This window comes from Diabrotica virgifera, chromosome 3 (genome assembly GCF_917563875.1).
Source record: "Diabrotica virgifera virgifera chromosome 3, PGI_DIABVI_V3a".
Classification (NCBI taxonomy): domain Eukaryota; kingdom Metazoa; phylum Arthropoda; class Insecta; order Coleoptera; family Chrysomelidae; genus Diabrotica; species Diabrotica virgifera.
This window is the reverse complement of record NC_065445.1, coordinates 40,832,465-40,859,559: the sequence shown is the minus strand read 5'-3', so window position 1 is coordinate 40,859,559 and position 27,095 is coordinate 40,832,465. Positions and strand designations below refer to the sequence as shown.

Genomic DNA, 27,095 nt, shown 5'->3' with positions numbered 1-27,095 from the left:
AAAAACTGTGGATATCAAAATTATATCTTTTAGTAACACAAACCAAATTATTTTTCTGTAATATCGCTAAGACCAATACAAACCGAGATACGGCATGTTAAAAGTTAGCTTTTTTCGTCAAATGCATAATTTGAAATATTCAAAGTAAAATAATGGAAAAACTTTGCATTTTTCGAGGAAAACTTAAATAATCTTTTTTCAAGTATACAGTTAGACCTTTCAAAAAAAAATAATAAAAAGTTTCTGTTCTGAAAATTAAGCGACTTATGATCAAAAAAAGTCGGTACCTGCTTTTCTCTATGAAAAAATTAATGAAAACAACCCCCTAACTACCCTCCTGATTAAAAATTCGTCTTCACCTTTCTGCAATTCCTTTTATATTTGTATTATCAATACACCTTAGAAGTATGACTTATTTAAAAGGCCTAATTTTAGTAAAATTGGAGTTTAAAGAAAAATAAATTTTTTGGAATTTCCCATTTTTCGCCTTTTACTTCAAGATATCTCCGAAAATACTGGAGATATGAAAAAAATGATAGACCACTAAATTGTAGCGTCTTTAATAACTAAAATTCCATTGTGCATAGATTTTCATTACAGTGAACAGTTATTGATGTATAGCTGTTTAAAACCTCTATTTACGAGCAAACACCCCCTTATTCGAGCCCTTTAAACCCACCCTAATTAAAAACTGAGGGATTTTACGGAATTTAGTTTACACAGTCTTATAACTCTTCAAATATCCTACAAAGTAGTTTTTGCAAAAACTTTTCACCGCGAAAAATGAAGGAGCTACGTTTATAAAACGATTTTTTTTTTCGAAAAATTCGGATAGTCCGCTTATGGATAATTTTCAATGTATGTATAATACCACAGAACCGGTTCGTATACTGGAAGATGACTAAAAAACTATTTGTATTTTTATTTGTACATATTTGTAAATTCGTATTTTTGTGTAAATAAATGTTTTTGTAATTCTTTAATTCTACTTTTTTTCTGTATGGACCTATTAAAATATCTACTTATAAAAACTGTAATGTTATTAAGGGTGGTTTTAAGGATTGAAATATTATGATAATATATACTAAAGTATAAAACAATCATTATTTAACCAATCAAACCCAAATTGTACCCATATTAAAGTTTACAATGTTTTTATATAACTTTTGACAATAAGGGGTAGTTTACACCCCTAAAAATAATCAACGCCCTTAAGCATGATATAGAATATGAAGTACAGGGTGAGATGATCCGAATCCCAAATTTGTATGTAAATCGGTGCAAGCCGAAATTATTCTTTTAGGATAAATAAATTTTTTATATATAGCTCCAACAAGGGTGGTTTTAAGGGTTGAAATATTATGATAGTATAAATAATTTTTTACAATTAGGGGTAGTTTTTACCCTTACAAAACCAGAAGCGTACAACGGCTCAATATAGAAAATGAACTAGAGGGTGTAATGAGCCTAATCCCACATTTTTTACAAATCGATGCTGGACGAAAAAATTGCGAGGTTTTGCCATTTTTTTAGCTTCATTTCCTCGACTATAATTAATTATTATAATTATAGGTACCTACTGTAATTTAATAGTAGATAAATAATTCAATTGAATGCCTTTTAGTAAAATCTACCTGAAATAACCATTTTGTTCTTGGTGAGGAAAATACCTGTGGGATTATGACATACCCTTATAAACGCAGGCAAAAGATTATTTTAGTGAGGAAATTACACCTGCCGGCTGGAAAAGATAATGATTGCACAATTCGACGCCAAGCGTCACCATGAATACCACGATTTTTATGTGATTTTTGTCAGGGATCCCATAAACAAGGTTCTGTTTCAAACACTGTTAAAAATTCAATTATTTTCTCATTATTCCACTCCATTTTCGTAGAATAGTATGTACCTATTTCACAAAACAAATTACTCTGCTGCGCTGCAAGCTAGAACTTGTTGAAACAGTGCAAGTGTAGAGTGTAGCCACAACAACCCGATAAGTAACGGAGTAACTCCTTTGTAGTGTCGAATGAAACCGACACCCGATCTATCGCCTAACGTCTAACGGCATTAATAATGGCATTAACAAATTAGCGCGCTAAGTCATGGCTACACCTAACGCGTTACTCAAAAAACGCTTTAATTACCGGCATTAGACGTTACTGTGGCCCCAGCATAACTCTACTAAGTTGTCTTCCTCCTGGTCCTTAAATCCTGCTCTGGGCCTGCCTCTTCTCCTTACTCCATCCGGTTTTTGGTTATACATAAATATGTTTCGACGCCTCCATTTCGTTCATTCTCAACATACCTATTCCATAATCATACGATTTTTCCAAAGATTGTCTTAGAAGGAATATTTGATGGATAGTGGACTTTTCTTTACAAAGCCAACACTGGTATTTACCTATTATGCTTTCACAATATCCCGATAGTCGATGGTAAACAATGTAGGCAGAGGCACATATTTTGTAGGTCACGTGTAGGAAGATAATGCCTCAATGCCTGTGTAGTTATCACAAATTGTTTGGTCTCCTTTCTTATGAATAGGTACAATTAAACCTACATTCCAGTCTTCTGGTTTTACCTGCTTCCAAATAATTTTGATCAGTCTACTTATACTAAAGACCAAATTTTTTGCCCCATGTTTTAAAAGTTAAGAAGGGATGCCACTGTTTCATGAACTTTGTTTTCTTTCAATTTTTGTATTGTTTTGATGACTTCCTCCTCCATTGGGATATTATCTTTCTCTCTTTCGTCATCCATGCCTTCGAGCAGGATTTCTCCTTCTTACAACCTCATCTCACTCCTTATATTTAATCTACCCTCAAGATTTTCTACCCGCCTTTATAGTTTCTGGACCTATTCACCAATGATTTCTCCTGTGTTGTTTATAACTATTGATAGTCTAGATTTTAATTCCTTATTGGTCTGGTTAATTGTCTTGCAGGATTTTCGCGTTTTTATTTGTGTGTTATACGTCTCTAGTTCTTTCATTCGGTTTTCTATATGCGCCTTCTTCTTTCTTTTCAGTATTCGTTTTCCGTATCGTCTCTGCTGCCTATATTCTTCTTCTACTTGTCTCGTTCTTCGTGGTTGAAGCCTTGCATATGCTCGATTTTTTCTTTGTGTTGCTTGTGCACATTGCTCGTCGTACCAGTAGAGTTTCACGATATTCGACAAAAATATCGATATTGTATTGATATCGTATCGAAAATCAATACGATACCGATACAATACACACCTTAGCAATATTAATGTCGATACGATACTCATTATCTGAAATCAATATAATACTCTTGTATTGTCGATACACTTGCCTCGATATTATTGAAAATATCGATATCGAGAAAAAAAAAATAAAACGCCACAGTTGTTTAATTATATTTCGTGGAATAGGTATTTAGATAAGTGATCTGCAACCCAAGCATCAGCTGTTATAATATTTTACACTTGAGTATTCGAAATTGAATCTCTTGGAGTGACTAAATTATTGTTATGATTACACTGCTTATATCATGTGGCATTTGTGGCAATATTATGGAAGTAAATGATGATGACGCAAAAATAATTTTCGACAAAAATAATGAATTGCGATTTATTCCGAATCTCCGGGATTTCCCTATCTTTTCAAAAGTAGTTAAATAGATTCAGAATTAGCAAGTATTAGTCGTTTCAAAGAAGCATTCAGCCATATTCAATTTTTATAAGAATCTATAAGTTATAAGAAATATTTGTAATATTTTTAGAATAATGCCCATTTGCCAAGAATGCCAAAGTGGGCATAAAGAGCCTACACAGCTCAGATGTATAATTATTCTTTTTATGTCGATATTTTATCGAGTATTGTATCGATCTCGTATCGAAATCAATATCGATACGATATTTATATAAGAGAGTATTGCCGATATCGATACTCGATACGATATTTCATTGGCATAACCAATAAAACACTCAATACTTAAAAATTATCGATATTAGGTGCGTTCGCGGGTACAGTTGACAAATTGTCGCCGACAATTTCTAACCTCACTTAATATAAATAATACCGTTAATAGATAAATATACAAGGTATATTTACATTTAATTAATATTAATAACTAATTATTAAATTATACTAGGTAAATATACCTTATATATTTATCTATTAACGATATTATTTATATCATTTTAAAATGCGCATGCGTTTTGCTGCTAATTTGTCGCCGACTAGTCGCCGACAGGCTCCCGCGAACGCACTTAATGTATCGTATCTTGTGGCTCTACGTACCAGTCCGACCCAATTTTTTCACGCTTTTGCCTTCTAATCACCTCAGTTGCTATTTGCTCCTGTAATATGGTTCTACACCGCCTCCTATAGGTACCAACATCTTCCACTATAGCACCTGTACAGTCCTGTAGCTTACGATCTAGACTTTCCTCAAATTTCTTAGGTATCGTAGAGTTTTTTAACGCTTCTACGTTAAATGGTTTCTCTTTAACTTCTTTTTGACTTTCCTTGCATTACATATTCTAGCACTGCGACATATTAAGTCCATTCAAAATCCTGCTTAAGACATTTTACATGACTTGGCTTTGAGTTGTGGAAAACAAACTGACTTAATTTTTAGACAAATTATACGCCAGGCATATTTTATGGCTGCATCACAACATTGTACTCGAATTATTTATTGGACTTATTGTTACAATCTATCCGAAATTTATATTGAGCAAGATTAGTGGATATGATTTTCTTTAGATTTCTGTAGAATGTATGGCCATATTGTTGCCCATAACTCAACTTAAATTTTTTACATAATATTTGACTAGTTACAAACTGAAAATTTAATGTTTATTGTCAAAAAATAGTAATCAACTATTCTAAATGGGAAATTAGCCACAATTTCGACGTCCACATCGGAGATGTCGTTGTCAAAATACAAAATATTAATAAATTGAACAAAAATGTTGTTGCTTAGTAAAAAATTCTCATTTATATCGACAATTCAGACATATATTAGACTTTAAAATGGTATTGCCAATATTTATGAGTTGCATTCCTGGGACGACTTTACTGAAAGATATTTCATTCGATTTTATGAAATAATATATTTTCCAATACACCTCCCGGTATAACTGCCGCTCCTTGATGACTAATTTATGCTGAGGATAAGTTGTTAATAGAAAATACTGAAAGTGAATTTAAATAAGGACTGAAAGAATGAAGGCGGGTTATTTGATGTTTAAAACTTAGTAGGACAAAAACGCCGTATCCAGAGTGAAGACAAATTCCCCAGTATGAAGACTAGCTGAGTGTAAAATCTTTGGAAAGACTACAGGAAAAGAGCAAAGAAGACATGGAGGAGGCGGTTAGACAAAATATGTTCCTGTGAGGGGATTAATGTTGGTATGACCCAAGATAAAAAGTAAGTAAATAAGCCTACTTCGGATAGGAAATAAACTTGAAGAAAATGATAATATCTCTGTCCTGATACAATCGAAGTATATATCAGCATTTTCACGTAATTGCATCGCATCAGTTTTTCATGCAGTGATCCTAGAACAGTTGATTCTAGGAGCCCATTGCAAATACTCCTGACTGAATAAATCAATAAACACATAAAAATAATCGAGTCCCCAATTCCTCTTTCGAGATCCAGAAATACAGAAATACACTAAGCAGCAAAATTAACGCACCACCTTAAAAATGGGACGTTTTTGATGTCTCGAATTTCCTAAACCTGTTATGTGATTTTTTCAATATGTTATAGTTTTATTCTTCAGCAATATCTCTGTACTAATATTGTTTCGAGATAGGTAAATTGTCATTGTATACCGGGTGTACCAATGAGACTGTGTTTTTTGCTCAAAGTTCGCAACACCCTGTGGAATATTGTAGAATTTATAAAATACTGAAGCTGAAGCCCAACTATAGTCTCAGGTTTTCTTAACATTTTGCTTTTTGATTCTGTCACTTATATTGGATAATCAAAAAGTGAGGTACTTTAACAGCTGACTATGTTTTTCATCAATAAATCCTCATTTAAATGGTATTTTGATATTTGGCCCATCAAGATTCACGGTTATATGTTGATGGTCATATAATTCAAAGAATACAAAGTTTTAAATATCTTGGTTGCCATATTAGTGAACAACTAGATCCAGATAAAGAGATAAAATGTAGAATCGAGATAGCCCGCACGACATTTTTAAAAATGAGGTCATTCATCTGTAATGATAACTTGCAACTTCAACTTCGAAAGAGCATAATTAAATGTTACATTTGGTCAGTCCTCTTGTATGGTGTCGAAGCATGGACATTAAAAATATCCACCATTAATTGTTTGAAGGCCTTTGAAATGTGGCTGCACAGACGTACACTGAAAATACCATGGACGGCTATGATGACAAATGTGGCAGTCTCGAGATTTCGAGTATGTCTCGTGGATGTAAAGCATCTTTAGAAGTAGAGGCGGAAACACGCGTATTGTATTGATTTATTTTTGTTACTGTAATAATGTTATACTCTGTACTTCTTACGGTATACGAATAAAAACGTTTTGTACTATAAAATTACATCTACAAAAGTACATATCTTTCATTATCGAACATAAGCGAATGAATCAAAAAACAGAATGTTAAGAAAGCCTAAGGCTATGATTAAGTTTTAATTTCAATATTTTTTAAATGCTAGAATATTCCACAAGGTGTTCCGAACTTTGAGACAAAAACACAGTATGATGGTTACACCCGGTATACAATGACATTTACCTGTCTAACAACAATATTATAACAGCGATATTCCTAAAGAATAAAGCTATAACGTATTAAAAAAATCACTTAAATCGGACAACAGGTTTAGGAAATTCGAGATGTCAAAAATGTCCCAATTTAAAGGTGGTGCGTTAATTTTGCTGTCCAGTGTACCTATATAAAAAAAATTTCTCTCTATTTCGAAATCCTTGCGTAAGAGTTGTATCGGAAAAATACAGTATTAAAATGAATGATATTAGTCCAGGAACCGAAGCTTTTTACCTCGCAATGTTTCCAGAATGGATCGATTTGCTTGAAAATTTGAGAATAAGTAGTGGATAATCCAAGGATCAAAATTTATACGATGCCGAAAGGAGCTTTTACCATGGGGGTGGTTGCCACCCCATCTCGGGGGTGGAAACTTTTTATTATATTTTGACCGCAAAAGTTGATAAAAAGATTCATTCTAAGCAAAAAATGTTCTATACATTTTTTTGATAAAATTAATAGTATTCGATTTATTCGCTATCGAAAAAATTAGTTTTATATCGAAAAAATCAATGTTTTTCGATAATACTCATTTACGATTCACTCAATTTTTGTCGTAGAAAAAATTTTTTTAACCAAGTTCTTGGAAATTAAAATCTACAATTTCATATTTAAAAATTTTTTCGTATCTCTGATGCTAATCTTTCTATTCTGAAGAAAAAGCCATTTTTTTCCAAACTTCAAAAAATCGTTATTCGCTTTTAACTCCATTTTTTTTAAACTAATCATTGTAAGCCGGTCAAACTTCTAGATCCTATTAATAATACATAAATAAAGAAGGGTCAATGGCTAATTTTAATTAGGGTCGTGATTAGGAGGTTGCTTCCGATCACTTTTTCGCTGAAAAAATAGGGACTGACATCCTTTTCATTATCTAAGTCACTTAATTTTTGAGCTAGAGACTTTTTTATTTCTGAAGATAGATATTTTTAAATACTGTAAATTGGTTTGAACAAGGTATCCTCGAAAAATGCATAGTTTTCCCGTCTTTTGACTTTGAAACTATAATATTTAGCATTTGACGAAGAAGAGCTAACATATTATAATAAAGTATAAATATCTCGATTACTATCGGTCTTAAATGAAATTTAAAAAACGGTTTTGTTTATTTTTTTAAAAGGTACATTTTTGTTAAGTAAAGTTGTAAAGTTGTTTTGATAAAACGAAAACTTTTGGAGTTATCAGAAAATTTATGAAAACTTTGGTTTTTTCGATATACAACCTATCACCTTCTGTAGCGAGTAAATAGAAAACTATTAATTTTATCAAAAAAATGTATAGAACATTTTTTGCTTAGAGTGAATGTTTTTACCAACTTTTGCGGTCAAAATTTAATAAAAAAATTCCACCCCCTAGATGGGGTGGTAACCACCCCATCGTAAAAGCGCCTTTCGGCATCATATAGATTTTGATACTTGGACTATTCACTACTTATTCTCAAATTTTCCATCTATTCTGTAAAAATTGCGAGGTTTTGTCCTATTTTAAGCTTCATTACTTGGACTATATGGATTCAAATTGCATTAAATAAAGGTAAGTTTTAGCGAATCACCGAAATCACAACAATATCGCCGAAAACTGTCGTCTAAATAACAATGGCGCCATGGCGCCACAATTTTTATATTAGTGAGTATACTTAAAATAATCATTTACAATCATTGTCTATTTTGCTGTTAACCTATTACTTATAATATTTGTTTATCACATATGTATACCAGATACAGATTCACCAATTCTGAACATTTTTCAATTAATGATTTGAAACACATTATTCATGTTATTTGAATAATGACATTGTTTGAACACGAAGTCATTTATCATCTTGACACATACATAAACAATAGAAATAGTAACACGCGTTATCTATTTTGGCAAAACCTTCTTTTACCATTCCACTGGCAGTGGCGTTATATTTTAGATGGGGTCATTTTGAGTTTTTAAATCAATGGATACGGAACCCAAGAAGGCATTTTTTTACAAAAATGTTCCCATTTATGAAAAACTGTAAACATTATACAGTATGGTGCAAATGTCTGGAATAAATTCTATATTTCGTAAACCGGCGACTTTAAGGAAAAATTCCAAAACAGGTCGATTTTTAAATTACAATATTTTGGCATATATTTCATACGACTGACGTCATCCATATGGACGTGACGACGTCATTGATGATTTTTTTAAATGATACTAGGGGTCGTGTGATAGCTCATTTGAAAGGATATCCAATTCTGTATTCAATAATATAAATATTAATATAATTTTTTATACACAGTGTCAAAAAATATTTTTAATTAAATTAATTGACAAAAAAGAAGAATGTATGTAATTTATTTAATTCAAAGGCCATTTTACTGCTGTCAGAAAACAGAAAAAAAATGTTTATTTGACAAATGAGCTTTGCTTTTCATTTAAATTAAATGTTCAAACTTCACAAAAGCTAGGTGGTTGGCGGGAGCTGGGTTGAACCTTGAATTTAATCGAATAACAATGCTTGTTTGTCAAAAAAACATTTTTTTCTGTTTTCTAAAAATATTGAAATGTATTTTTAATTAAATAAATTACATACATTCTTCTTTTTTGTCAATTAATTTAATTAATAAAATTTTTTGGACACTGTGTATAAACAATTATGTTAATATTTATATTACTAGAATTAAATAACCTTTTGAAATGAGCAATCACACGACCCCTAGTCTCATTTAAAAAAATCATCGATTACGTCATCACGTCCATTTGGATGAGGTCACTCGAATGAAATATATGCCAAAATATCGTAATTTAAACATAAAAATCGACCTGTTTCGGTATTTCTCATTAAAGTCGCTGGTTTACGACATATCGAATTTATTCCAGACATTTGCACCATACTGTATACTAATAGGACTTTATAAATATAATTCAAATACATTACTGCCTTTTCTCGTTTAATTTTTTCCATTGATCCCTGTCGTATCATTCGCGGTCTCTCGTACCACGTTTGAACATAGCTTTATCTAGTTTACTAGTTTCTCCAGAATCTTCTTGGTCAGTCGCCTTCTCTTTACCTCTAGCTACGGGCCTTTCATCATATTGTCGATTAAAGAATTGCAGGTTCTGATGAATAAGATTGTAGCTAGTAGCGAAGAGGCAGGACTTACTCTAAATATCAAAATGTCGAAATTCATGACCACTGCTAAGACACAACAAACAACAAGAGACTATGGATTAGGGATGGAGTCGTCCAAAAGGTGGACAGATATACATAGTGAAATTTAATAAAAAATGTTCCTTTTGGTAAAAGGTATATTAGTTTAAAAAGCCCTAAAGGGCTACAAACATATGAACAAAACGTTTTCGCTCTGTAACAAGAGCATCATCAGTGTTACAAAAACATGGTGAGTCAACCAAAAAATACAAGGTCAGAGCCTTTCAATAAACAGACAAAAGTCTATTATATCAAAAAATACATCGAAAAATCCAAAGGATGGATAAAATTCCTAAGGATACGGCCCTAGGGCAACATATGACTCCCACACGTGGTAAGTGGGTCAAAAGGTAACTAGGTCATTATGTTATGAGAGGTGGCAGGCAACTCAACTCACTTCCTTGTGGATTTTTTAGATATACATAGGTTCTTAGGAATAGTGGTAACCGAAAACAACGATTATACACAGATCAAATCACATATAGGAATATCCCGTCAATATTGAATAATATGAGAAAAATCTGTCTCTAAATAATCTGAGTCTGCAACTCAAAGTACGAATACTGTAAGACTGTAAGGTGCTATGTATTTTCGGACAGCTATTTTTCAAAATTTTTGAAAACATCAACATAATAAACTTTACTTAATTGGTGTTTCAAAACTACTTATTTTTTACACATTACACAATATGTATTACAAGGTTTCTAGCAAGTTAGCTTATTTATGTTGTCTACCCTGTTTTATGTCTCTAATCTCATTACTGATTGTTTTGTCCATCAATGTTTTTGCTATTGGTTTTCTTTGCACTCTAAATTTACTTTGTTTATAAGTATCTTCATGTGGTGCTAGTTTCAAGGCTTTACATACGTCAATGCAGGTCTGATTTTATTTGTGTATGAGCGTATTTGTCTCTATTTTTATTTTTAGGAGTTTGTATATCACATCCCTAACAACACACAACATTCCAGGAATGTACTACCAAAGTTCTATCAATATTTGAATGTCCTGGACATTTAGGGAACATTCGGTGAACATCTGTTTAAATTATTCCTGGAATGTTACCATAAGACATTCTGTGAACATACTACCAATGTTCCTATATTTTAAGTTGCGAAATAATACATACGTGTAACAGATACAACATTACTTATAACATACCAGACAAACTAAGTGACACTTTAGGCCTACAGTGCAATAATATGTCAAATTTAAAGAGTTTCCCAAGTTCAATTAATACAATATTATAAACATACAAATGTAATAAAAATTATTGTTCGCGAATATTCAATTTGGAATGCGATTTTGTTAATAAAAAAAATACTTATAACTTATGCAAAACCCAAGAGAGGCATTTATATTTATTTCTTTTGCGTTCATTTTCAAATTCGCCGTGCATATATTTTTGTGCATGGCGCTTGAGAGGGCATCACGTGACTAAAAACGACCAACCAACGACCTCGCTTCGGCCATCTTGGCATCTTCATCTTGGCCACCTTGCTTTGCCGTGGGTGGATCGTTTGTATTATTTGTGCTTTTTAAGAATATTTTTTTAATTCGGATACTTTTATAATAGCTTTAATAGTATTATTAACATAGTGAATAAAATGGTGTCCTGTTTTTAACGCAGTTGGAGTAGCAGAAACAAATGTAGATAAAAAATCTGCAGGAATAACATTTCAATTATGACAGAAGCTCAAAACAAATGACTGTGAATGAAAAGCCCTATTAAAAGGTTAGTATGCAAATATGTAAACGAAGGCATGCCCTGTATTTCAGAAAATAAATTAATACTATTAATACCCTAATAATACTATTCATAAAAAATCTTTTAAGTAACCTAGATATAACAAAGTGAATAAAAGGCATAAATCAGAAGAATTATTATTTTATTTTATAAGTTAATAATTGGTCATATCCATTTATTATTTTAATAATAATTGTGAATAAGCCACAAACTTCGCTTATTCCTAACTAAAATAGTAAATAGAGATAATAACAATAGGATTTGTAAAACTAAAGTAATTCTTTTTGCGTTTTTGCTAATGTATGCCTTTATAAATAGGATGGTAGACCACACACTATAATATGCAGTACCAACTAATGAATACACAGAATATTATAGTCGATTTGCTACAGTCTCAGTAGGTACTACTGAGTCTCAGACACAACTGGCTAGTGATTTTAGTAAATAATTTTGCCAATTTGGTAAAATTGGCAAAAAAAAATAATAACTAAATAGTTAATACTGTAATAATTACTGTAATTTTGGCAAAATTGGCCAAAAACAAAAAAAATTACCTACTAAAATCACTAGCCAGTTGTGTCAGAGTTTGGGGAACCGACTATACTAATAAACAATTTCTAAGCTGTTTTATAATATTTTGTGAGTCCATTAATCATATTTTTTATTTAAAACTAAAATTTGTTAATAATGCTTAGTAATGCATATATTTTGTATTTTTAGCTTTCCAGAAGATCCTGCGAAGAAGACATGAAGTATAGATCAGATTTGTTAATAGAGGAGTATGTTCAAAACACTTTTTAGAAAAAGATATTGACAGAACTTCACTTTCATCTGTTCGTTTAAGAGACTGTGCTGTTCCAATAGCTTATGTTACACAGGTATATGCATTTTTTTTCTTGGTTTTAACATCTTTAAACGCGAAATACGCAATAGCTTATCGAATTGATGCCATGTTATTTTTCTTTATTAAGGTCTTTGTTTATTATTGTGTATGTGTATTAACAACAGAAACATTTTTGGTTATTCTTTATTTTATTTTATATTTTGTCATCAAGTGTTCAGTCAATGTATGTAGTTTTCTTATGTACACCTTTATGGGTTTATACCTGGTGGATGTATATTTCAATAAATAAATAAATAAATAACCTAATTAATAATACAGTCTGTACAATATAGATACTGTTGTAATTCATTATCTACATCGGAGATCTAAGTTGACATTGTTGCCCAACTGCAAAAAATTTTTGAATTCATTTTAAGTCAAATATATCACATAATTATTGCGAAGTAGATTATACAACAAAACAGATTAATATTCAATGTAAATAAATAAAAACATCAGAAATAGAAAACAAGAATTAAGGTATAATCTTATGTTACAGTTATTAAGGTACCAAGGGTATTATAAGGATAATAACGCTTGAGGTCAATGGTGTTTTTAACAAGAGCCTGAGGGATATACGTTGACTGAAAGCGTTATTATTATAATACCTGTGGTGCCTTCAACGTTTAATGTCTGACTAAATTATTCTTTATATGCGAAAAATTTGAATGAATTTTGAATTGATTAGTTTTTAAATAAGTACATTTACCAGTAACAGTAGTAACATAATTGTGGTAACCATAGTTTTACTTAGGTTGATATTTGTCAACTTGACAGTATCTAAGTCGTTATTTAAATTTAATGCCCAAGGGCGTTATATCATACTTAACAGACTTCGAAATGTCATTATTTGTCAAATAATGTACCAGTAGGACATTAAAGTAAATAATAAAAACAATAAATATAATGAATACTAAATACTTATTTGTTTGTGAAAAATCTATTTCTTTGTGGCTTTTTTGTAATTAACTATTCTAATGAGGAAATAAGCCACAATTTACTTGAAAAAATAATTTTATTAAGGTTTCTACTTCCACGTCGGATGTCGTTGTCAAAATACAAAATGTTCATTATTATTATTTTATTTATTAAATATTATTTATTATTTATTTAAATATTATTTAATATTTATTTTTTTATTATTATTATTTATGCGTATTATTACCTGTAAATAATATTTCTTCTGATTGTTAATTGTAAAGGATAGAAAAATTACCTTTTATTTTATTTTCTTTTAGAATCAGCTGAGAGAAGTGGTCTACAAAAAACCAGAAAGGAAACGGAATATGTGGCTACGAAAAGCAAAAGAAAGGTTTACAAAGCAAATGTGACACATTTTTTTATAATATTTAGGAATGTCAGTAAATTACATTAAAAAATGTATGTAAAGATTTTTTGCAATAAAAATGTTTATATTTATCAAGGATGTATTATTTGGTATGGCCACATATCGTCAGTGATGTGACAATACCTCCTATCTGTTTTTTTCAAGAGATTTGTAAGATAGACTAAAAACTTGTTTCGGCCACCTCCTGTTTTCATATATTTTTTGACTTGTTTTGCAGTAAATTCAACTATCTATTTACTACAAAAAAGTCAGAATACGTACGAAAACAGAAAGTGACCTTAAAAAATGTTTTTCGTCTCCTGCAAACCTCATGAAAAAACATATAGGAGGTATTGTCACATTACTGACGATATATTTCAGTGAATGTCTAAAAAATATACTGTGAATGTTCAAAGAACGTTCGTAGACATTCATGGAATGTTCTAACAAGACATTCAGTCTAAAAATATACTGTGAATGTCCAAAGAACATTCATGGAATGTTCCAACAAGACATTCAGTCTAAAAAATAGACTGTGAATGTCCAAAGAACATTCGTAGACATTCATGGAATGTTCCAACAGAACATTCTAAGAATATTTAAAATGCTGACACAGCACTTTCCTGGGACTTTCCAGGGACATTCGTGTGCATTTGGGGACATTCCAGGAATGTTTTCAATGTCCTGTGTGTACATTCTAGGAACATTCATGGAATGTTTTGTGTTATTAGGGATTAAGTATATCACAGAAGGATCTACCCCAAAATCCCTACAGCCAAAATCCCGACAGCCAAAATCCCGACAGCAAAAATCCCGACAGCCACAATCCCGACGGCCAAAATCCCGACACGCCAGAATCCCGACAGGCCAAAATGCCGACAGGCCAGAATCCCGACAGGTTTGATAAGTTTCTTTTTAACATATAATTACATTTATTTCTTGTTTTTTGTCTATGGCCATCTGTTTTTTATTTTTTGTTACTAAACAAAAGTATTTACCATTTAATATGAACTAATTTTCTAGTTCACAAGTTTACTTTCATATAATAGAATAGATATTATTATGTCACTTACAATCTCCCATTTCAGTAAGTGTAGCTTTTATATTATAAAATGAAGTGTTTAAATAATTTTGTCTTTTAAAATACACAATAAATTAGTACCCGTACTTATTAGTAAGTAATAATTTTTCAATTTCAATACTCTCTATAATATGATTTGGTATTGTATTTGAAAAGGAAACAATAAATATTCAAAATGTAGTGGTCGGAATTGTTACTTATGCGAGGATTGTTGCATGTCGGGATTTTGGCCTGTCGGGATTCTGGCGTGTCGGGATTCTGGCGTGTCGGAATTCTGGCGTGTCGGTGTTTTGGCCGTCGGGATTTTGGCTGTCGTGATTGTGGCTGTAGGGATTTTGGCTGTCGGAATTTTGGCTGTCGGGATTTTGGCTGTCGGGATTTTGGGTGCGTGACAGAGGTATCCAACTGTTCAGGTTGGTTTTATATTTCGTCGATATTGTTCTTAAGTCAACTAAAGATAAATAGGCTTGGTATTAGTGCATGTGTTTCATTTCATAGCCTCTTCGCAATATTCTAATGTTATTTCCGATGCTTTTGTTTCACATAAGCATTCTTTCTTCTTTGCGTTTTAATTCTATATCTTCGGAGAAACAAAGATTGTCTTTTTTGTTTAAATTTCTATTTATATATGAAGGGTCAGGGGGAAGAACGATGAATGTCTATCTGGAAGCATTTTCGGTAAACTGAGAAACAAAGTTACATATTTGTTGTGAAAACAACATTTAAATTAGTTCGCTTTTATGTAAATATTTTGCCGATGTCCAATTAGGCAAAAGGGAATAATTAACCCCTTTTCGCCATGGTGGGGTGAGATTTAAAATAAAAACTTCCCCAGTATTCATTGTTTTACCCCCTAGCGTCCAATCTTGTGACGTGTTTTTAAGACAATTCTCATCGTTATTTCCCCTTAGCCATTCACAGGTTGATAGTACTCTTTCTAAGCTAACAGATTGCACAAAAATCACAAAGGGGCCAAAAATTGACATTCATCGTTTTTCCCTCTGACCCTTCATATTTCTTTTTCTAATATCTTTCTTTGCTGTTATTTTTAATTTCTTCTCAACGGAGGTCAGTGAGGACTATATCTAACTAATATAAAATTTTGTTGTTTTATTTCTCCTTCCAGTCTTCTTACACTTATCATCGGTAGCCTTTATGATAATTCGCAATATCATTTTAGATATATTGAGTAGTATAGTGTACAATTCACAGCTGACAGACGAGTCTCTTGAAGCCACGGGTATTTTTCCTACCAATTCGGACTTCAAATCTACACCGGAAAAACAAAAATTATGATTGTAGACAGCGTAAATAATAATCTACCACACATACACCAAGTGGCGAATACTTGGGTTTTCTGATAACCAACAATGGAGATAGCTCCTCAAAAACCAAGCGTAGACTAGCGGTGGCCCTAACAGGGCTGCTTTATCCATTAGGCAATATAGGCAGTTGCCTAAGGCGGCAAGTTGTGAGAGGGCGGCAAAAATACTGTACACAAAAGTATTGGTATATAAAAATTAAAATCGAATAACAAGTATGTATGTTCATCCATCAATGAAATAGAAGTGGGCATTCATTTCTACCTAGAATAAAACAAATTGCATTCATAACAAAAATAAAACAAACATAGCATTCTCTTATCTTAACACTATTCATTCAAAAAGGACTGAAGTCATAAATTTAGTGATTATTAGGCCGCCATTGAACACTTCAATACTGCACATTTTGCAGAAACTAAAAATTTGACTTGTCTACAGTAGGACATCGAGTTAGAGTTGGGATTTTCAAACTGTATTATTACAAGTAGATAAGGTTCGTGTCGTCGCACAGATATACTCCAGGGAAATAAGCAAGAAATAGACCATGTTCGGGAAACTGAAATTTCGAGGTAGCTGACTACTTTTTAGTTATTTTCCGTTTTTTAATTATTAACAATTTAGTGCAATCAACGTGATTTTTTCCATTTTTTGCACTCAATTAAAAAGCTAAATAATTGACATAAAATTACAAAATTTATTTTTTTAGAACATTGAAAAACCTTCAAAATGACGAGTTTTGAAAGTTAAAAAGTTAATTTTTTGCTTCGTAAACTGCAAAATAACTAAAAATCGTTATTTATTAATAACTTTTACTAAAACTAACTTAGAACTGCCGTGTTTCACTCAAAGTTGGGTATTGGGGTACATATCAAACCCTCAAAATTTGAGACTGATCCATTAATTAGTTTAAAAGTTATTCTATTTGTTTATCCCAGAGACCTTTGTTTTGCAATAACAAATGACATAAAATAATAAAGATAGGACAATTCTGCGTATGCCAAATGAAAGTAGAAAAGTGATACTATCAAAATGTACATATTAATAAAAGATAAAAAATTATCTAATATAGTAAAAAATCCTAGTTTATAAACATTTAGAATAACTTTAAAAATATTGTCCGTAGAAAACATATTTTTTTACATATTCGAAAAAGTGATATTTTACTCGAATTTTTAAAAATGTAGTTCAAATGGTGACTAGTCATGGTAAGTGAAGGTACAACGGCCTACTTTATTCAGATGGACTTACCCAAGTTTTTTTTACGTATTTTGTCCTGTAGGACACGAATTTTTTGGTTAACAGTCGATCGAGATGTCGATAAGATTTTTATAAACAAAGAACTTGGGGAATTACATAACTGCGATTCTTAGCAAAACAAACCTTTTTTGGGTCATTCTAAGCAAAAAATGTCGTTAAAAGTTTTTTCGCAGGATGCATAGTTTTCGAGATAAACGCGGTTGAACTTTCAAAATATCGAAAAATTGCAATTTTTGAACCCGAATAACTTTTGATTAAAAAAATAAAAAAGCAATTTTGCTTACCGCATTCGAAAGTTCATGTCAAATTATTATTTGTTTTGATTATTTGAATTGCTAAAAATTATTTTTTTTATCGTTAAACAAAGCTATAAACACATAGTGCTTGAGTAATGTTTTCAATGTATCTCTCATTTAAAATCGAACGAGTAGGCGCGCCTATAAACAGGCAATTTCTACGTATCATGCATTAAAACGCATGCATTGGGCACAGGTCAAAACGCTCAAACATACTTATAATAATATGTAACATTACCTCTGATGTGAAATAAAGAATATTTTTAACACATTTCCAAACATTATTTGAAGAACCTAACAATAAAAAATTCTGCTTGTATTTTTTTTCGCAAAAATGGTACATGTTTGAAGGGCGGCTACTAGAGAACTGCCTAGGGCATTATTTGACCTAAACGCGGCCCTGGGCCCGAACCGCAACAGCTAAATTAACTAAAATATGGAAAGACCGAATAATAGCAAGGAATACTAAGCTCAGAAAAAATAGAGGGTAGAAGAACTGTATTAAGGAGACGAGTTTCCTGGTTGAGGAAACTGAGAGAATGGTTTGGTTGCAGCTCAAGGCAACTGTTCAGAGCAGCTGCCTCGAAGGTCAGAGTAGCCATGATGATTGCCAACCTTGACGCGGAGATGGCACTTAAAGAAGAAGAAGACTAAGCTCAGGCTGGCCAATGTCTTTATTTTTCCCATTGACAAAAACAGTATTGTCAGTATTTTATATGTTATAGTATAATTTTTTTAATCTAATGAATTTGTTTAAACATTTTTCGTAGTGGTGAGTCTAACGTCAAACAAAACATGAACATAATTTTGATTTAAGTCGTTATTATCGAAGTTGGCTTAAATTTTAAAATTTTATTTACTTTAGAACAAGTTGTAAGAATTAAACACTCACTAATTCCTTATATATTTTGAGATGACGGAAAAGATATGGAAAAAATCAAGCTAATAGCAGCTTATTTGTTAAACACACTTCAAGATTTTGAGAATTCCCATTCATCTCGAGATACTGTGCAAGCTAGTCCCTGAAAAAACGCGTTGGTAAACGTGTGTTCGGTATGGCATCATTTGTAAAGGGAGACAGGCAGATTCCAAGATGAATGTGGTTAAATACTTTGCGGCTATTAATCCAGCAGCTTGGCAGCTACCAAAATAAACACGGGAGCGTATACAAATGACAAATCTAACCGATAGTTAGATACGTTTCAAAGGAAACTGAAGGAGGAGTGCCGGGATAAATTGGTGTCATACATCAAAATGTTATTGTAACGGGTAGTTTAAGAAAACAAAATAGGATTTTAAACGAAACTGAGGAACGCACTGGAAATCTATACACATAGATCTATACATATACATACATATTATATAGTTATAAATTGGAGTGACGATTAATATTAATTGTTGTCATTAATATCACTCAATAGGAGGCAGTACAGATTATTTAGTAGTAAAAAAATTAGCACAAGGCGTTGTATGCTCCAGCTAGTAGATTAATGTAGATCATTGATTCTCAAAGTGTGAGTAGCGACCTCCTGGGGATGCGAAATGATTTCCAAAAAAAAGAAAAAAAGTAAAGTTCGTGTAACCTTCTTGCTTCAGAAGTAATAAATCATGCACAGATCACATTAACACATTAAGAAACATTGTAGAACAAACAATAGAATGGCAGAACAAAATCTATATAACTTTCATTGACTTTAGACAAGCCTTTGACCGGATTAACAGAAAAAAAATGTTGGTAATATTAAAGAGATATGGAATTCCATTAAAATACATAAGAATTATCAAAATGTTCTATGAAAACTATACCGCACAATGGGAAACTCACCAATCAACATTAGACAGTGGAGTCAAACAAGGGTGTATTTTATCTCCAACCATATTTTTGATCTTAATCGACTGGGTCATGAAGACAGCAACGAAAAATAAAACAGGAATTAGATGGAATGCTTTCGGTCAGCTTGAAGATCTAGAATCTAGACTTTGAGGATGATATATGTCTGGTATCCGAAAAAAGACAACATATGCAGAAAAAAAAAACAGAAAAAGTGACAAAAGAAGCAAGAAAAATAGGATTAGAGATAAACACAAGAAAAACCAAACTTATGAAGATAAATACGGAAAGAGAAATGGGGATATTCATTGAAGCAGAAGAAGTAGAAAATGTACAGAAGTTTTGTTATCTGGGAAGCATAATTGACGCTAGCGGTGGTATAGAAGAGGAAATTAATGGAAGGATAACTAAAATCCAGAACGCATTTTCTATGTTGAAGAAAACATGAGAGTCCATTAAGTTAACAGTCAAAACCAAAATCAGGATATTTAATACAAATGTAAAGAGAATTTTGCTATATGCAGCAGAAACTTGGAAAATAGAGAAAAAGATTATATAAAAGGTTCAAACATTTGTAAATAGATGCCTTAGACGAATATTGCAAATATATTGGCCAAATCGGATAAGTAACAAGGAACTTTGGAGAAAAACTAATCAAGAGCCGATAGCCAAAACGATAAATAGACGCAAATGGAAGTTTATTGGACACAAATTAAGGAAAAATGAAGATAATATAACCAAACAAGCCCTGGATTACCAACCAACTGGAAAAAGAAAACAAGGCGGACCAATGACATCCTGGAAAATAATTATTACCAGAGAACTAGAAGACAACGGGTTAACATGGAAAGAGGTGAAATCACTGGCCAGAAATAGAGATGAATGGAGGGGGACTGTAGAGGCCCTACGTTCCAAATGGAATCAAGAGGAGTAAAGTAAGTAAGTAAGTAACCTTCTGGCTAAGGTCCAGTTAGGGTTTTCAGGTCACGCAAGCGACCCTTACATGACTTAACGACTACTTACGTAGCAGAAACCGACGGCTTTACTTGCCCTCCGAAGCACGGTGGCGGCTCAGTTAAATTAGAAATTGAAAAATTTGTCGGTGCCAGGATTCGAACCCGGGCCCTCCAGCTTGTTAAGCCAGTAACATAGCCACTTCGCTAGGGCCGCCACCAAAAAAAGGAAACTTTTATAAGGATGCTTATTTCATGCTACGACCAACAAAAAGATACATATACTTTTACAGCCTAAGATCCGAATAGGAGGTCGAAATTTACCCATCTGCTTGCAGGATGAAACATTTTTTTTTTATTAAATTTCATACATAGACAAACACGACCAGCATGGGTTGCCTATCAAAATCGAGTCATATTTATCCTTAAGGGGGGGCCGTAGGGGTTGAAATCAATATTTTAAGCACATTTTTGTGATTTTTTTTGAAAGTATGATTACATTATTTTTTGTACAACCGTGTTAAAAATGCAATTTTTAGCACTCCATACGAGCGTTAAAAATGCTACTTTAAGGCACTAGTGCTTTAAAAAAAATTTAAGGCACTGCAGTTCGTATTGACCGTATATGCAATTTTGATGTAATGTCAAAAAAATATAAAATTGGAATGTCAGTCAAGTTCAAGTAAAAGTTTTTGTAGATATTGTCCTGTAATTACGTTTGTAGAAAAAATATTGAATGATATGCGTGCTAAAAAGTACATTTTTAAGGCACTCATGTGAATTGCAGAATTCGCTTTCGCTCATTCTGCAAACTTTCACATGCGTGCCTGCGTGCCTTAAACGTGTACTTTTAACACTTAATATCATAAATAACTATTATTTTTAAATTAAGTAGCGTATTCATTATAATTCAAAGAATACTCAAAAAAAATTCAAGGAAAAACATTTAAAAATAAGCCAACGGTGGCAAATTTTTAAAGACACCTCAAAATATAATGAATTTTGCAGTGGACATCAGAACTCATCAGTAGATCATGGTATGGTAAACAAAAAATTCAAAAAGATTTTATTAGCTTATGAGTTTTTTGAGGAAACGCTGTCGAGTTTTTTGTTTTATCTAATTTTGATTTTGATATTACTCAGAAGTCTAAACAAAGAATTTTTTTGCAAAAAGGGTGAAAATCAACATATTTATTAAACAGATAATAAGCATAAAACAAAACATATTTCGACAGCGTTACCTCAAGGAATGTCTAAAGAAAATATATACAAAATTCCAGGTGAGTTGGTCAAGTAGTTTTTGAGTTACAATGTCTACAGCCTGAAAAAAGCAGTTTTGAGTAAAACGCGTCTAAAGTATTGTCAACTTTTATTTGGGATGGATGCTGGGTAGGATTAGAAAGGACAGAATCACGAACGACTTGATTATGAAAAGAGCCTGGTTGACAACAGAGATTCAAGAACAAGGACTGCAATGCTTTGGAATTAAGAGAGAAATGTTTAAATAGAGAAAGCACGATGCATAGAAATGAGTGGAGAAGAAGAGTAAAGAATAGCGACCCTTGAAGAGCAAATCTGAGGAAGAAGAAGAAAAAGAAGAGTTAGACTATTATTATTCAATATGCCTCCTATGTTAAGAGATATTATAGTAATAATAGGTATATTATTATTTTATTCCACTACACATAGGGTATAGAAATCTGAAAATCACTGAGATAGCAGATTGTACATTTGCCGACGATGTAGTAATCTTAGCAGCGACTGAAAGCGAGTTCCAAAGAAGCGTAAAAAACATGGAACACAGTTTCAAAAAAGTATGACTATGAACAAAGAAACATCGAAGGTAATGGTAATAGCAATAGCCAAAGAAAGAGAGGATGTACATGTTCAGATAGATGATACAGAGATTAGACAGGTACAATACAATCATGTGAGTACTTGGGAGTAACCATTGAAGACACATGTAGACAGGAAGCAGAGATCAATAAAAGAATTGATAAAGTGAATAGATTGTACCACGCAATAGGAAAAACAATTATTAATAAGAAGGAAATATCGAAACATACGAAAATATAGGTATTTAAGGCTATGTACAGACCAGTACTTATACCAGTACTTATACCAGTACTTATTGCATAGGGATGTGAATCCTGGGTACTAAATAGACAACAAAAAGTAAGATACATGCTGCAGAAATGAGGTATTTTGGCAGAGTTCAAGGAGTCACGAGAAGGGATAGGGTAAGGAATAACTACATAAAAGAAAACTGAAAATCTATAGACAATGATGGAGAATGTTGAAAAAAGACAATTAAGTTGGTGGGGGCATTTACAACTACTACAGAAAGAAGTCCCAGATTTGGTAAAAAATTAAGATTTGGGCGTCGAAACGTTAATAAAATTATTTTTTTCAATTTAATTGTATCTTATTTTCCAACTAAATAGTTAATTATAAAAATGCCACAAGGAAATACCTTCAGAACAACATAAAAAAAGTACCAGTTAAGAAGATATGGAAAACGAAGGTGCAGGAGAAAAGAAGTAGAGGAAAGCCGAGAGAGACATGGAACGAAGTGATGGCAAGGATTCTTGAGACAAAGGAATATCATGGAACGAAGCTAAGGCTATTAGGCCAGGGTAATAAGACAAAAATATACGATGTTCGTGACACTTCAGCAGCCAGGGTACTGAAGCGTTTTTTCGACAAGTAATACCTATAGGAACAAATGGTAACTATTTCCTGCGTGGGATCTGGCGGCCATTTTTATTTATAAACAATTAACTGTCAAAAAATGGCATTTTTCCCTTTTTTTTTCAAATCAATGGAAAACAGTGAAACTTATGATTTTTTTAGTACAAATATCTTTGAGATTATGGAAAAATCTTTAAAATGACATATTACAAAGTTTGATATACTCATTTATTGTTAATATAATTGCGAAAGAAAGTCGGAATTGCAAAAAAAAATATTTTCGCAATAACTGTTGTAAATATTAGTGTACAGGTTTGAGATTTTTGTCAAATGAGGATTCTTTGGTGCTTAATATGTGATAAAAATTTCAAAGCGATTCATTCAGTTGTTTAAATTTTATTCAAATTGTTTATCCCAGAGAGCATTTTTTTGCAATAACATAAGTCAGAAAAACATGACGTTAGAACCATTCCACAGGTGTCAAATGAAAGAGCATGATCTATATTTTCAACTTGGTTTAAAAAAAGCGAATAAAAAATGCATTTATTAGTAATAAATAATTATACAAAAGTATCGTAAATCTTTCCTTATAAACTTTTTCGATAACTTTTTCCAAAAAAATTAACTTTTTTACCCTGTTTTAAGTGCACAACTGCCAAGTAATGTTATTTATATCATAATTGATGAAAAATTGTAATAAATATATATATAATTTCTTATATAACAAAATAAAAAGTTTATAAGGAAAGCTTTACGATACTTTCGCATAATTATTTATTACTAATAAATGCATTTTTTAATCGCTTATTTAAAACCAAGTTGAAAACATAGCTCATGCTCTTTCATTTGACACCTGTGGAATGGTTCTAACGTTATGTTTTTCTGACTTATGTTATTGCAAATAAACTGCTCTCTGGGATAAACAATTTGAATAAAATTTAAACAATTGAATGAATCGCTTTGAAATTTTTATCACATATTAAGCACCAAAGAACCCTTATATGACAAAAATTTCAAAGCTGTATACTAATTTTTACAATAGATATTGCGAAATTAATTTTTTTTGCAATTCCGACCTTTCTTCGAAATTATCTTAACAATAAATGAGTAGGTATATCAAACTTTGTAATACGTCATTTTAAAGCTTTTTTTATAATCTCAAAGAAATTTGTACTAAAAAAACCATAAGTTTCACTGTTTTCCATTGATTTGAAAAAAAAGGGAAAAATGCCATTTTTTGACACTTAATTGTTTATAAAGAAAAATGGCCGCCAGATCCTACGCAGGAAATAGTTACAATTTGCTCTTATAGATATTACTTGTCAAAAAAACGCTTCAGTACCCTGGCTGCTCGGGTGTCATGGGAAAAACCTTATTAAAAACCTGGACTATATGGCACAGGACAGAAAGCAATGGAAGAGATTTGTGCATTGTTAACAGAGGACAAGTCATACCTACGTCCGAGAGGGTAGAAGGTCTAAAGATTATATTTATTATTTTATTCATTATGTTGCGATTCAAGTTACACACGTTTCTCTAAGGTCTTATTTCGCCTATTTTCAATGCTTTTTAAATTTTGACCTTGAAATATAAGACATAATACCAATTAACAGTAAAAAATAATGAATGTGTGTGTGTGTTTATGTTTTATTGGCACTGGTTTAAGCAACCAACTGGCCAGTCAATGTGTTTTGAATTCTCTCTTTTACAAAATATATGCTTAGTATCTAAATTTAAAACTATTAGTACTACTGTTTTTTTTTAACTCTGTTTTTTTTTATTATATTTTTTAACATTTTTTTTATTACATTTTTTATTTTTTTTTTTTAGTTTTTTTTTTTTTTTTTTTGTATATTTTTTTTTTGTATATTTTTTTTTTGTATATTTTTTTTTTGTATATTTTTTTATCGCGCTAAGACCTAAACCCGATTCAACCTCGCGGAGGTTTAGATCTTAGTATCTTTTTATTTTATTTAATTATTTTTTTTTTTTTTATTTTTTTTTTCTTTTTTTCTCAGAGCTTTAATTTTAAACAATTAACATGGTTGTACAAAATTTTATAAACATCTAGATTGTTTGATTGTAAAAGGTATATAAGATTAAAAAATAATGAATTTTTATTATGTAAACCATATAAATCAACCTCAAATTGGATTAAATCACCCTGTCTACATTTGGCAAAATAAAACGTTTTCCGATGGTCCAGATAAATCGAAACGGCAAATATTTTGCTAGTAATAAATCTCCGAATTTAAGACACACTTCTCTTCGATTAAGATTATGAAGTATTTATTTTGATTTGGCTCGACTTTTTAATTTTGAAACATTTCTTAAGGCATCGTCCGTTTTATTTTTGGTATTGAACTAATAAACATTTCAGTAGAGCATGATTTTTAAATAAATATATCTACACTGCACAGTTTTTCTTTGACATGTTACTTCCATTTTATATTTATAGCTTTTATATAGAAAAAGGCTCGTAATAAGAGAAGTGTTTCTTTATTCTGGTTATCGTCGCTTTCAAAAGCAACAATTCCTACCTCTTCCGTATTTGCTTTACGGGTTGATGGAAAAACGATTGCAGGATACTGAGACTCTATGGAATGCTTTTCCACTTCAAAATATGAACGTATATGCAAAATGCATTTGCAAAAAGGCATTATACATAATACAGGGTGAGTTTTGCATGATATTCAAAAAAGATATTTAGAAAAAAATTAAAGACAATAGTCCAGGCTTATCGTTATCGATAATCGTTAAACTTAAAAAGCGTTCTTGTGCGAAATAAAAATAAACTTCTAAGTGTATAATAATAATATTTATATTAGTGCTGAGGTTAACATTTAATTTAAAATGGCCAGTGGCGGAACAGGAACAATCCGAAAGGAAACCTATAGAAAGAATGAAGAACTATCTGATAGTGGCGACGAAGAATCTAAGAAGAAAAAATATAAAGAAGATAAATTATATTTTGAAAAGAGTAACCTGACGAGACGAACACCGAATAAAAGCAACGACACAAATGAAGAGATGATAAAAATGATGCGGGAAGTTATGTGGAAAAATGATGAAATGATGGCAGAAATAAGAACCATACGGAAAGACCAAAAAGAAACGATGGAATATATTAAGGAGCTGAAAGAAAAAAACGAAAAATTGGAAGAAGGTTTAAAAATGGCAAACAATAGAATAGAACAATTGGAAAAAGATAGACGGAGAAATAATATAGTATTAAAAGGCCTAACACTAGATGCTACCGACGGAAAGCCTGTAAAGGAGTCAGTAGAACACTTCATAGGAAGAAATCTGAAATTAGAGGTCAGACTGAGAGGAGCGGTGAAGATCGGCGACCAAATCTTTGTAGCAGAAATGGAAAACCTAACGGATAAGATGAGTGTACTAAAAAACAAAGGAAAACTGAAAAATCTACAGGGACAAAAGGTGTATATAGAATCAGATTTAACAAGAAAGGAAAGGGAAATACAAGCAAAAATTAGGAAAATGGCAAAAGAAGAAAAAGACAAAGGTAATACTACGAAGATAGGATATATGAAACTGGAGATTAATGGAAAGGAGTGGAAATGGGACCATAATAAAGAGAAACTTATACTAACTCACAGAAATATCGGGGAAGGGACTTCAAAAAACTAAAAGAAAATAATGAGACCGGACCCACAACAATGACAACCAAGGCAATGAATGGGAAAAGCGATAGGGAAAAAGATGATGCAAAGGTAAACAAGGATGAA

At 31.7% G+C, this 27,095-nt stretch overlaps 1 protein-coding gene and 1 long non-coding RNA gene across 2 annotated transcripts in view; one reads left to right on the top strand and one right to left on the bottom strand.

Moving 5' to 3' along the window:
* LOC114327750 (T-box transcription factor TBX10) overlaps positions 1 to 27,095 on the bottom strand; it is a 123,902-nt gene that overhangs the window by 33,002 nt on the left and 63,805 nt on the right. The gene's annotated exons all lie outside the window — the stretch shown is intronic.
* On the top strand, positions 10,906 to 14,628 carry LOC114327751 (uncharacterized). Its single transcript, XR_007697403.1, has 3 exons — positions 10,906 to 11,693; positions 12,426 to 12,583; positions 13,827 to 14,628. It is a non-coding gene; the product is annotated as an uncharacterized LOC114327751 (long non-coding RNA).